A 12,481-nucleotide genomic window follows, 5' to 3' on the forward strand; every position below is an offset into this window, starting at 1 on the left:
TGGAGAGGAAGGGGTGACTTGGCGCTAAGACAGACATGAACGGGAGCCTCGTGGAAAGGGTGGAGTCAAGCCTCGGGGCCCTGCTGAGCGAGAGCTTCCTAGAGCTGGCCCAGGGGGTCTGTTACTTACGGGTCTAAGCGGAAGGAGCCTACTCCAGCAGCCTTGGCCAACATGAGAAGTTGCCCAGAAGGTTCCTGGGGCATCCCCTGGGTCCGTGGAAGAGTGGGATCCTCCAGAAAGGCAAGCAGCCGGGCCACTCACTGTAAGAGACCCCGCACCAGGAATCACGGCCCTGTCCCCCAGCCTTGCACCCAGCAGCTGTCCCCCAGCCTTGCACCCAGCAGCCACCCCCCGTCCTTGTCTCGGGAGAATGAGCCGCTCAGCCCCGGGCGGCTCCTGTCCCTTCGCAGTCAACTGCGTTCAGATCAACTCCAGTAGCTGCTAGTGGCTCACCCCGTGGACTGGGGTCAGTTCCTAGAGAACCCACTTTGAGCAAACACTCCGGAAGGCTCTGCCACGACGGGCAGGACGACGGGCAGGACGGGAGCTTGGATTTGCCGGGGCTGAATTTTAAAAGCCACCTTGTGGGAGAGGCGACAAGCAGCCATCGGAAACCAGAGATAAAGAAAGTGGCGCGCTCGGGGCGGGACGTTGGCACCGCTGGCACTGCGAGCGGGGACGGGGCCTCGGAGCCTCGGGAGGGGCAGTGCCAGAGCGCTGAGGAAGGAGGCAGGTTGCCCGGAAAAGGGCAAGTTGTCCAAAAAAGCCAAAGATCCGGGTCCACGGGGGAAGAGGCCAGGAGTCCCGAGGGAGCTGCAGCATTGAGGGGATGAGACCTGCTGGATCTGGTGGTTTGCTCGTCCGTGACCCTGCAGGTGGTGGGGGGCACGAGCTGGACGGGGTCATGTGGGCAGGCGGGAGTTGGGGGGCTGCTCCAGGAGGCGCCAACCTAAAAGGAAGGCTGCGCCTGTACCCGGAGGAGAGACCCGGGCGGGCCTGTAAGGCCGCGGACGAGAGCCCGCTGTGAGGTCAGTGAGAGGAGGCCCGAGCCCCAGGGACACAGATGTGGGATCAGGGGCGCTGGCTGGTGGGTCGGTTCTGAGGGAAAGGTGACGTCCACCCTGAGACCGGAGGGAAGGAGCAACGTCCGGGGCACCCCCTCGGCGCTGCCTCTTGTCCGCAGACCAGGGCCACCGGGGGGTTCTGAGGGCGCCTCGCTCCGGGCGCAGGCTGGGCACCGCCAGTGACGGGAGGGAAGTCGAGCGGCTCCCCAGAGGTCGGGGAGCTGTTCCTTTTTGTTTCTAAAGATTTTATTCATTCATGAGAGACCAAGAGAGGTGGAGACCCAGGGAGGGGGGGGAGCAGGCTCCATGCGGGGACCCGGTGCGGCACTCGATCCCGGGACCCGGGGTCATGGCCTGGGCCAGATGCGGACCCCAGCCAGTGAGCCAGGTGCCCCGAGGAGCTTCCACTAAGGGCCGTGGATCCAGGGGGACCGCGGCCTCCCTGCCAGTTCTGCGGGCGCCCTGGGTCTTCCCGTGGCCGGAGGGAGGTCGGCCAAGGAGCCACGGGGCCCGCTCACCTGCTTCCCGAGAGTCGGGGACCGCAGGGACCGCGCCTTTTACTCGGCGGACCCGAGTGGCCGTGCCCGAGGCGCCCCTGCAGCTCCCTCCGGGCGCCCGCCACCTGCGGTGCTCTGAGCCCCTTGCAGACCAGGGTCGCCAGCCCTGCCTTCACGGCGAGGAGTGTCCGTCACCACGGTGCTGGGACTGCGTGGGCCGCCCGGTGACCCGTCACTTGTCCTGCGGAGCCTGCGGCCCAGCCTGATGCAAGTGCGCGGGAAGGTCCTCTGCTCGTGCAGCGCGGTGCGGGTGCGGGTGCGGCCGCGGTGCCCGTGATTCACACACACACTCACCCAGACCGAGGAGCCTCCCGCAGCTCGGCAGCGCCCCGTGCTCACCGCTCTTCACGTGCACGACAGACACGTGGAGCAGACGCACGCACAGGCACACACGTGCACATACATGCACGGACACGCACGTGCACGCACAGGCACACACGCACATACACACACCCACAGATGCACGCACACACGTGCACATACACATGCACCCCCACCCACACGTGCCCGCACACGGCCGGGGCTGTTGCGCTCCCCCTCGGTGGTTCCGTGACGAGGAACTCCGTGCTGCACACGCTGCCCTAATGTCCCCTCGACGGTCCTGAGGACAAGGTCCTGCGTCACATACTAGGGAGCAAGCCCGGCCGTGACGTGACCGGATGGGGGCTGAGGAGGCCTCCGCTCAGGTCCCCGCGGGGACGGCGTGTTTGCAGCAGGAGCCCCCGGGCCGTGGGCCGCAGCTTCCCCCGTGGGCCTCCTCCTCCGGTTCCGGGAAGCTCCGGCCCAGGCTCCATCCGCGGCAGGTGTCTGCCCTCTGCTGGCGGCGGAGGATGGCGGCGGCGACCCGGAGCGGGGACCTGCGGGGGACACGGGGCGGGAGGCGCTGGCCACAGCGGCCACGGGGGCGGGGGAGCCTCACGGACCGACCCCCGCCCGCCCAGAGCTGCGCTGTCGCAGGCTGCCAGGCCGCTCACCGCCCGCACTTCCCTCTAACCTAGAACTTGCCCTCTTCACCGGGAGCTCCTCTCGGTAGGAAGCTTGCGCCCGCCCCGACTACCCACCCCGCGGGCGGGGGCCTGCTCCCCACGGCCTGCCCCGCGCTGCCCAAGCGGCCCTCCTCCATCCGGGACGAGGGAGCCGTGGGAAGGGGCTGGGCGGCCGTCGGGGGCTCGGTGGGCACCCCCCCCCCCCCCCCGCCCTGCTCTGACCCAGCCCCGGGGCACAGCAACAGCCCCTGGGTACAGCCCAAGCCCCAGGGCACAGCCACAGCCCCGGGGCACAGCAACAGCCCCAGGGCACAACCCCAACCCCCGGGGCCCAGTGACAGCCCCAGGGCACAGCGACAGCCCCAGGGCAGCAACCGCCCTGGGGCACAGCCACAGCCCTAGGGCACAGCCACAGCCCCAGGGCACAACCCCAACCCCGGGGCCCAGTGACAGCCCCAGGGCACAACCTCAGCCCCAGGCCCCAGTGACAGCCCCAGTCCTGAGGCCCAGTGACAACCCCAGGGCACAGCGACAGCCCCAGGGCAGCAGCAGCCCCAGGGCACAGCCACAGCCCCAGGGCACAGCCCCAGGGCAGCAACAGCCCCAGGGCACAGCCACAGCCCCAGGGCACAACCTCAGCCCAGGGCACAACCCCAGTCCCAGGGGCCCAGTGACAGCCCCAGGGCACAGCCACAGCCCCAGGGCACAGCCACAGCCCCAGGGCACAGCCACAGCCCCAGGGCACAGCGACAGCTGCAGGGCAGCAACAGCCCCTGGGCACAGCCCAAGCCCCAGGGCACAACCCCAGTCCCGGGGGCACAGCCACAGCCCCTGGGCACAGTGACAGCCTGACAGTAGCTCACAGGGGCCCCCCGGCCTCCATGCGGGGCGGGGGGCGGGGGCAAAGAGTGAAGGCCCTGCCGGGCGCCGCGTGTACCTGTGGCTCCGGGACCCGCCTGAGTCCACAGCCACCGGGGTGCGGGCCCATCAGGTCCCACGGCGAGTTCACCGCGTGGCGGGGAGGCCCGGCCACGGAAATGCGCTGCCTGTGTCACCGCTGCAGCCGCAGAGCAGGTGCCGTCGGGGGTGAGCCTTGTGCTGGCTCCGGCGGGGGTGTGGGGGTGTGACCACGACGCTGAGAGCGGGGACAGCGGAGGGCAGGGGCAGGACGGACGGCGGGGGTGCAGGTAGGGTGGGCCTGCGGGGAAAGGGAGTAAACCAGGTGGGGCCAGAGGTCCAACTGCTGCCAGTCATTCCAGGTGACACGCAGGTGAGTGTGGATGGCTCAGGGGGAGGGTCCCTGGGATCAGGACGGATGGTCCCCAGGGGCTCAGGACGGAGGGTCCCTGGGGCTCAGGGGGACGGTCCCCGGGTCAGGATGGAGGATCCCTGGGTCAGGATGGAGGGTCCCAGGGGCTCAGGACGGAGGGTCCCCAGGTCAGGATGGAGGGTCCCGGGGCTCAGGGGGAGGGTCCCCGGGTCAGGATGGAGGGTCCCCGGGCTCAGGGGGAGGGTCCCCGGGTCAGGACGGCCCCAAGTCCCCGCGAAGCGCTGCTCCGGGCCCCGCGCGCCGTGGCCTTTGCCGCCCTCTGCCGGCGCCGGCGCGTCGTGGCGCCTTGGGGAGCCGGGTAGGCCGCGGGGAGGCCCCTGCGCCCCGATCTACTCCGCCGCGCCCTGGACTCGCCCTGGACTCGCTGCCCCAGGCCCGGGCCCAACACAGAACTTGGGTTGACGACACTAGTCTCTTTTTTAAAGGATTTTAGTTATTCCCGGAGGAGCAGGCTCCCTGCGGGCCCCGATGCGGGACTCGATCCCGGGACCCGGCCCCCCCCCAACCCGCAGGCGCTGCACCGCGGAGCCCCGGCCGTGACCTGCGCCACGCACCGCGACCTGCTGTACCCGGGCGAGGTGCCCGCCGACCCCTGTGGCCCCGGAGCAGCTGCCGCCCCAGAGGCCGTGGGTCCCGGGAGCGCCGGGCAGCAGCAGCCCCGCGGAGCCGACACGGGGCTCGGCCTCGGCCTGGGCGACCACGAGCCAGCGCCGCCCCCGCCCCGTGGAGAGCTCCGGCTCGGCAGGTGCCCCCCCCCGTGGGGAGCTCCAGGCTCGGCAGGTGCCCCCCCCCCCCCCCGTGGAGAGCTCCGGGCTCGGCAGGTGCCCCCCCCAGGGAGAGCTCCGGGCTCGGCAGGTGCGCCCCCCCCCCCGTGGGGAGCTCCAGGCTCGGCAGGTGCGCCCCCCCCCCCCCCCCCGTGGAGAGCTCCGGGCTCGGCAGGTGCCCCCCCCAGGGAGAGCTCCGGGCTCGGCAGGTGCGCCCCCCCCCGTGGGGAGCTCCGGGCTCGGCAGGTGCGCCCCCCCCCGTGGGGAGCTCCGGGCTCGGCAGGTGCCCCCCCCCGTGGGGAGCTCCGGGCTCGGCAGGTGCGCCCCCCCCCCCCCCCCCGTGGGGAGCTCCGGGCTCGGCAGGTGCGCCCCCCGCCCCCTCTCCCGCCCCCGAAGCCTCTGGAAGCTGCTGCGGCCCGACCCGCGCCTGGGATTCGTGCGTCTCCCGCCGCGCAGTGGGCGCCCCCCCCCCCCCCCCGCCGGGACTGGACGGGACGGGACGGACCCGACGCCTCCCGGCCGGGACCAGAGCCCGGGGCAGCAGGACACAGGGCGGGCCTCGGGGTGCGCCCCCCGCTCGGGGGCCTCCTCCACCTGGGGGCGGCGCAGCCCCAGGCTCCGGGTGCCCGAAGACGACGCGCCTCCGCCTCTGACCTGTGGGCGCGGGAGGACGCGGATGCGGGTAGCGGGGGCCTGGGGGCGGGCGGGGGGCGGCCAGCCCGGGCCGGGGACCTGAGGCTCAGAGGGGCCACCATCCCCGGGGCCCCCAGGGCGGGGGGGGGGGCATGACTCGGTACCCCCCTCCGTGCACAGTAAGTACTGGGGGCAAAACTCAGTACCCCACTCTGTGCACAGTCAGCACCTGGGTGGGGGCATAACTTGGTACGCCCCCTCCGTGCACAGTAAGTACTGGGGGCATGACTCGGTTCCCCCACTCCGTGCACAGTCAGTACTGGGGAACATGACTCGGTACTCCCACTCCGTGCACAGTCAGTACCCAGGTGGGGAACATGACTCGGTACCCTTGCTCCAGACACAGTCAGTACTGGGGGAAGCATGACTCGGTATCTCCACTCTGTGCACAGTACTGGGGCGTGTGATGACTCGGTACCCCCACACCATGCACAGTCAGTACCCAGGTGGGGAACATGACTCGGTACCCTGGCTCCAGACAGTCAGTACTGGGGGAAGCATGACTCGGTATCTCCACTCTGTGCACAGTACTGGGGCGTGTGATGACTCGGTACCCCCACTCCGTGCACAGTCAGCACCCGGGTGGGGGGCGTGACTCGGTACCCTTGCTCCAGACACAGTCAGTACTGGGGGAAGCATGACTCGGTATCTCCACTCTGTGCACAGTACTGGGGCGTGTGATGACTCGGTACCCCCCACACCATGCACAGTCAGTACCCAGGTGGGGAACATGACTCGGTACCCTTGCTCCAGACACAGTCAGTACTGGGGGAAGCATGACTCGGTATCTCCATTCTGTGCACAGTACTGGGGTGTGTGATGACTCGGTACCCCCACTCCGTGCACAGTCAGCACCCGGGTGGGGGGCGTGACTCGGTACCCCCGCTCCAGACTACGTCCCCAAGTGAGGGCAGCACGGTAAACTGAGGCGCTCGCCTGTAGGGCCTAGGGACCCCCAAGTAGCTTCCTGAGAAGCGGAGAAGGTGCATCCCTGGGTTCCGTCGGGCCCTGGGCTGCGCGGCGATGGGGGGGCGCCTCGGAGACGGGCTGGGCAGGTCCCCGGGATGCAGACCAGCAGATGCCCGAGGCCGGGCGGCCCGGGAAGGGACCCCGAGGAGACAGGTGGGGGCGGCGTCCCTCGCAGGGCAGGAGGACGGACTTGCGTGGGCGCGGGAGGCCCCTGGAAGTCCGCTGTGGCCAGCGCGGCCGGGCCCAAGCCGAGCGGTGCGGGTTAGTCCTGCTTGCGGTCTAGCCTGCCCTCCCCCGCGGCACCGACTGACTCCGGGGCCAGCCAGCCCCCCGGCCCGGCGGCGGCGAGGCCCTGCGTGGGCACCTGCTGCGGGCTCCTCCGGGGCACATGGGCACCCGCCGGGGGACACGGCGGCAGCGGGAGGGAGGCCCGGCACCCGGGCGGCGGCCCTGCGGGGTCACGCGCTCCAGCCCCACCCGCCTCGGCCTGGGGCCCTGGGCCGGCTCCCAGCTCTAGCGGCGGGGACCCCGGGACCTGGAGCACCCCTGGAGCTGCTCTGGTGTCCGCCACTCACCTGGCACCTGGATCTCCGCGTCCCGGTTCGTAGAGGGGCTGAAACCAGGAGCCAGGCCTGTGGCTGTTTCCTCACGTGGGACCTCAATACACTGCTCAGCGCAGGCGTCGCGGGAAGGAAGAGGAGTTAGGGCGGCGCTGGCTCCTAGGGCGGCGCGAGGGGTCAGCCGGGCCCTCCTCCCCTCCCCCAGCGTCGTCCCCCTCCCCATTGTCATCCCTTCCCCCATCATCCCCTCCAGCTCCCTCCATCATCACCCCCCCATCATCCCCCTATCATCCCCTCCCCCCTCCATCATCCCCTTCCCCATCATCCCCTCCCGCTCCCCCACGACCCCCTCCTCCCCCCATCATCCCCTCCCCCCTCCATCATCCCCTTCCCCATCATCCCCTCCCGCTCCCTCACGACCCCCTCCTCCCCCCATCATCCCCTCCCCCATCATCATCCCCTCCCCCATCATCATCCCCTTCCCCTCCCCCCATCACCCCCTTCCTCATCATCATCCCCTCCCCTCCCCCATCATCACCCCTTCCCCATCATCCCCTCCCCTCCCCCATCATCCCCTCCCCCATCATCCCCTCCCCCATCATCCCCTTCCGCTCCCCCATGACCCCGTCCTCTCCATCATCCCCTCCCCCATCATCATCCCCTTCCTCTCCCTCCCCTCCCCTCCCCCACCACCCCCCTCCCCCCATGACACCCCCCCCCCCACTCTGCGGCTCTGGACCCACCCGGTGCCCTCGAGGACAGGTGAGTGACGGCCCCTGAGTTCCTCCCGCGCGCGGCCTTCCCGTGTCTGCCCCACAGCCCCACGCAGCAACCCGAGCCGGCGCCAAGGCTTGTCCCCCACGTGGCGGCTGCCCCACGCGCGGACCCGGGGCTCTGGAGGGGCTCGCGCGTGGGCGACTGACCGCCACGTGGCCCGGTCCTGCGGGCGCGCCCCTTGCCCCCGCAGTCGCCTGTGCTGTGGTCGGGGGGAGGATCCCGGCGGGCGACCCCCTGGGACCTGCTCCCGGGGCTGCGTGGGGGCCGCGCGGCTCCTGAGTTACCGCGTGGGGGTGACTGGTTCCCCGGCAGCGCTCAGACTCGCCCCGTGCTCGGCCCACCCGGCCTCGCGCGTGACCCCGGCCCCGTGACCCCCTCCAGCGACCCCCAGCTTGCCCCCCGGGGTTACGAGTCTCTTGTCCTTCGTGTCCCCCCCCTCCCCGTGACCCTGTGCCCGAGATTCCTGGATGAGCGAGACCGTGTGGCGCTGCCCCGCCTCTGACCTCCTTCCCTCCCCTAACACCCTGCGCGGCGGCCTTGCACGGGCAGGACCCCAGGGGCCCTGACGCCTGACTGGGCATCACGCACGCGCAACGCACGAACATATGCACGCGCACATGCACACACACGCACACACATGCACACGCACACACATGCACACGCACACGCACACACATGCATGCACATATGCACACACATGCACGCGCACATGCACACACGCACGCGCACATGCACACACGCACACACATATGCACGCACACACATGCACGCGCACATACACGCACGCACATGCACGCGCACGAACACATGCACGCGCACGAACACACATGCACGCGCACACGCACACACATGCATGCACATATGCACGCACACACGCACGCACATGCACGCGCACGAACACACATGCACGCACACACGCATGCACATACACATGCACATGCACACATATATGCACACATGCACGCACATATGCACACACGCACGCACACATGCACGCACACACATGCACGCGCACATGCACACCCGCATGCACATGCACGCACACGCATGCACATACACATGCACATGCACGCACATATGCACACACGCACGCACACATGCACGCACACACATGCACGCACATATGCACGCACACATGCACACACGCACGCACATGCACGGGCACGAACACACATGTACGCGCACGAACACATACACGCGCGCATTCACACACGCACATGCACGCGCACAAGCACACATGCACGCGCACATGCACACACGCATGCACACACGTACACACACATGCACGCACATATGCACGCACACACATGCACGCGCACATACACGCACGCACGCACATGCACGCGCACGAACACAGATGCACGCGCACATGCACATACGCACGCACATATACACGCGCACATACACGTACGCACATGCACACACGCATGCATACTCACACACGCACATGCACGCACACTCAAGCGTACACAGATGCACGCACACACACATGCACGCACACGCACGAACACACATGCACGCACGCGCATACGCGCACGCACATGCACACATACACACATCCACGCACCCGCATGCACGCGCACAGGCACGGGCACCCATGCACCAGGCACGCGCACACACACCCACCCGCCACATCTTCATCCGTCGGCGGGCGGCCCCCGGGCTCTCCGGACGCAGCTGCCCTGCGACCCGTTGCCAGGCGCCCCTCGCATCTCGGCGGCCACGTCCCCTGGATGCACCCCGGTAGCGCGGCCGCTGGGTGCCTCGGGTCAGGGCCGCGGGGTCCCGGGCAGCGCCGCTCCCCACGGTCCCCGCCCCCCCCCCCCCCGCCTCCGCATCCAGACAGGACCTAAGAGGCCCCCAGCTGCTCGGAGGAGCCGCACCCGCGGCCCAGGACACGGCGTCTGTGCGGAGAACCCGACGGCGGCGGCGCGGCCCAGCCGGGAAGCCGCGGGGTCCTCCTTGCGGCCGCCGGGGCTAGGGGGGCGCCTCCCGCCAGCCCCGGCGCGGCCACCCCACGCGCCCCGCCCCCGGGGAGCAGAGCTGGGCCCCACGCAGCTGCGGCGACCGGGCGGGGGCACCTGCGTCCGGGGGCTCCCAGCGGCCGCCCAGGTGCCGTTGTGGGGCGCGCGCACTGCACACAGCGCCAAGGGGGCGCGGCCCAGCCCCCAGCCCCCAGCCCGGACGCGCCTCGGAACCGCCCGCCGCCGCCTCGGGGAGGACCTCGCCGCAGCCGCGGTCACCGGGAGCACCTGCGAGGCGGCGGGGGGACGTGTGCACGCGGACACCGCGGCCCGAGGCGAGCGGGGGCCTAGGCCGGGGACAAGCGCTCCCCGCCCCCTGCGGCCCCCGGAGCCCCCTCCGCGCCCTTGCTCCCCCCCCCCCCCCGGGGCCCCCAGCCCCACCCGCCCCGCCTAGGCAGCCGTCCAGGCCCTGTGCTCGCGCCCTGAGCGCGGGGCGCCCCCCCCCCGCAGGTGCAGGTGCAGGTGCAGGTGCCGCCGCCAGCGCCCTGGTGCCTCAGTCCCGAGGGGCCCAGGCTCCTCCCGGGGGGGGGCACCTGCGCCCAGGGGCCCCCCTGCAGGCCCCGCGCCGCTCCCCGCACCCCTGCGTGACCCGGGGGCTCCGCGGCCGCCCCAGGGGGCGAGCTTGGGGCTCCGGGCGTGGGCTACTAGCCAGTGGTGGTCACAGCCCCGAGAGGGTCCTTGTGCGGCTGTGGACGTCCCTGCGAGCAATTAGAGGAAATGCGGAAAGCCCCCCAAAGCCTGCGAAAGCCCCCCAAAGTCGCTGTCCCGCCCCTGGGCCTGCGGGCAGGTGACACGGGGAAGCGCCCAAGGCTTCCTCTGCTTTAGTTTTCCTTTGCCTGATTCCTCCGTTGTATCACCTCCGTGTGGACGTTTAAACAATGTTTTGTTTGCTTTGGACATCAGGGAAAGGTAATAAGCTGCACGAACTACTTTTTTCTAGAATCCGAAACTACCTGGGATGCATCTTGAGTTGGTCATATAGTTAGTTTTACTCATTTCACATTCTTTTTTCTTTAAGATTCTTAAATTTTATTTGAGAGTGGACAGAACTAGCAGGAGCAGGAGCAGGGAGGGGAGGGAGGAGCAGCCTCCCAGCTGAGCAGCGAACCCCAAGGAGGAGCTTGACCCCAGAGCCCCCGCAGCCTGAGCCCCCCACGCCCCTCTCCTGGGCCTTCTTCTCCTACCGCCTCCTCGCTCGTGTGTGCCGGCGTCCCCCTAGTTACACACTGAGGACTGGAGCTGATGGGCCATAGAAAATGCAAGCTTTCAACTTTATTAAATGCTGATCGTCTGGAAAATGATCATACAGATTTCACTATCAGCTGTGCGTAAAAGCTCCCGTTAACCCACATCCTCATAAACACTTGCCTTTGTATTAATTTCCCCCAATCTAGTGTGTGATCTAGTGTGTAAAATAGTGTGTCATTGGTCCTAGTTTTCATTTTCCTGATCACTGAGATTAACCATACTTTCATATCTGTATTTATGTTATTTCTTCTGTAAAATGCCTATTTGCATTCAGTTTCTATATTTTATTGTGTTGTCCTAATTGATTTGTAGAATTTTTAACAATACAATGTGGACGTAATTCCTTGTCAGGTACATCTGTGATATCTGTATGAATATCCTTCACCAAGGCATTTGATATTTTTCACTTTCTTATGGTGTGTTTTGGTGATGTCAGGGTAGTCGATTTATCAGTTTGAGGGGTGGTACTTTATCTTTTTAATAAATCCTAAGGTTATAAATATATTCAGTTTTTTTTAAAGATTTTATTCATTTATTCATGAGAGAGAGAGAGAGAGAGAGAGAGAGAGAGGCAGAGACACAGGCAGAGGGAGAAGCAGGCTCCATGCAGGGAGCCCGACGCGGGACTCGATCCCGGGTCCCCAGGATCACGCCCTGGGCTGAAGGCGGCGCTAAACCGCTGGGCCCCCCCGGGCTGCCCAGATATTCAGATTTTCTTCTAAAAGTTTTGAAGCTTCACTCTCCGTGTGTAAGATTTTATGCCATCAGAAATCAATTTTTGGATATGAAAATAAGGATTGTCCTTCCTTTCCTTCCTATCTGGCAGCCAGTGACCTCGCCCCATGTATTTCGTCCGCCCGTGATTCCTACCACCTGCTTCCTCCCGGAACTTACCGTGTTCGCGTAGTTCTGTGTCTCTGGGGTCTTAATTACCTTCGCTCCATAGTAAGTCATGCAAGTCTAGAAAATCAAGCTCCTTTGTCCTGTTTGTCTTCAAAACGTCTTGGTTCTTCTTGGACATTTGCTCTTCCATCTCATCATATAATCATGTGCCAGTAAAACTATCTGAACTTCTTTGCAGAAAGATTTTGGGCTCCTGTGCCAAGTTATTTCGTAATGACAAGGCTATTTGGATTTTCTGGTTCTCTTTCAGTTACTTTCAGAAGTAATATTTTCCCAAGAATCTTTTTTTCATTTCTTTGAAAGTATCGGTGTGAATACTTTATTCTATTCCCACCTTTTAAAAACTTCTGCCTATCTGTGGATATGGCCCTTTGTTGATGTGTGTTCTTACCTTCTCTCTTCTCGATCTTACCAGAGATTAATCTATTTTTATAATCTTCTCAAAGAACTTTTACTTTGGTAGTTTCTCTCTATTTTATCTTAGTCCTATTACACTAATTTCTCTATTATGTCCTTCCTTCTACTTTACTTGTGTTTCTTTTATTAGAAAATCAGGTTGATTCCAAATCAGCTTTTTTTTTTTTTTATCAACAACTGAGTATTTGG

This window comes from Vulpes vulpes, chromosome 3 (assembly GCF_048418805.1).
Source record: "Vulpes vulpes isolate BD-2025 chromosome 3, VulVul3, whole genome shotgun sequence".
In the NCBI taxonomy this organism is placed as follows: Eukaryota; Metazoa; Chordata; class Mammalia; order Carnivora; family Canidae; genus Vulpes; species Vulpes vulpes.